Source organism: Pteropus alecto, unplaced genomic scaffold, assembly GCF_000325575.1.
Source record: "Pteropus alecto unplaced genomic scaffold, ASM32557v1 scaffold276, whole genome shotgun sequence".
Taxonomy (NCBI): Eukaryota; Metazoa; Chordata; class Mammalia; order Chiroptera; family Pteropodidae; genus Pteropus; species Pteropus alecto.
In genome coordinates, this window is record NW_006438074.1 from 3,984,235 (window position 1) to 3,985,401 (window position 1,167).

A 1,167-nucleotide genomic window follows, 5' to 3' on the forward strand; every position below is an offset into this window, starting at 1 on the left:
TTGGGTGCTGGAATTTTTAAGTGAGCTAGTTTGGGAAAGACTTATGGAGAAGGTGACATATGAGCAAAGACATTTGGATGTGGTTGGGTATTTGGGAAACGAGCATTCCAAAGGAAGAAGGATCAAGTGCAAACATCTTGAAGTAGGAACATGCCTGGCAGGTTCAGGGTTTAGTGACAAGGCTGTGTGACTGAAGTAGAGTAAGCAAGGAAGACAATAGTAGGAGATGAAATCGAAGAGGTAATAGAGGGCTAAATTGTTTGGGGCATTGTAGGTCAAAGTAATAACTTTCAGTTTGACTGAGTGAGATGAAGAGTCTATTCAATGTTAAGAGCAAAGGGGTAAAGTTATATGACTGACCTTTAAACAGGTTATGACTACAGTATTGAAAATAGACTGTAGAGGTAGGCAAGCGTAGAAGCAGGGTGTAGACCTATTCAGAGGTTACTATAATAATTCAGGTGAGAAAAGATGGTAGCTCAGTTGATGGCTTAGTGGTCACTGGTGCCAGTCAGTGATATGTGGTCAGAAATTGACTAAATGTTTGCTGATAGATTGGTAGGGGTTGTCAGAAAGAAAGGAGTCTTGATTTTTATTTTTCTTTATCACTAAATGAAAGTCATGGCTTTTATTTAATGCAATATAAATAAAACCTTCTGCACCAGCCTAAAATTTCTCTTCCTAGTGTACTGGGTATTTTAGTTTACTCTGTAGGAAATGTACTGTGTTATAATTGAAATTACTGATTCCACACAAAAGCAGGAAAGTATCTTAACAATCATTTTATTAGTTTAGACCAAGAATTGTCAAATTATGGCCCAAGGGCCAAATCTGGCTCATAGCTTGTTTTTGTGAATAAAGTTTTATTTAAACACAAGTACATGAATTCATTTATGTATTGTCTATGGCAGCTTTCCTACTATAAAGGCAACAGAGGCCCACAAAGCCTAAAATACTACCTGGCCTTTTACAAAAAAAAAGTTTGCTGACCCTTGGTTTAGACAATTGTCAGAATTATTCTCTGATCTTTTCCCAACCACTCAGAGTCTTAAAGTATAAAGAGAAAATTTAAGAGGGGACAGGAAATGACAAGAGAGAGAACAAAAGGTAATATTCAAATAATGGCACCAACATATTTCTCTCCTTTATGTTAATCCACTTTTTTTT

The 1,167-nt window shown here is 36.5% G+C and overlaps 1 protein-coding gene across 9 annotated transcripts in view; it reads left to right on the forward strand.

The window, feature by feature from the left end:
• FUT8 (fucosyltransferase 8) overlaps nt 1-1,167 on the forward strand; it is a 195,936-nt gene that overhangs the window by 128,998 nt on the left and 65,771 nt on the right. The gene's annotated exons all lie outside the window — the stretch shown is intronic.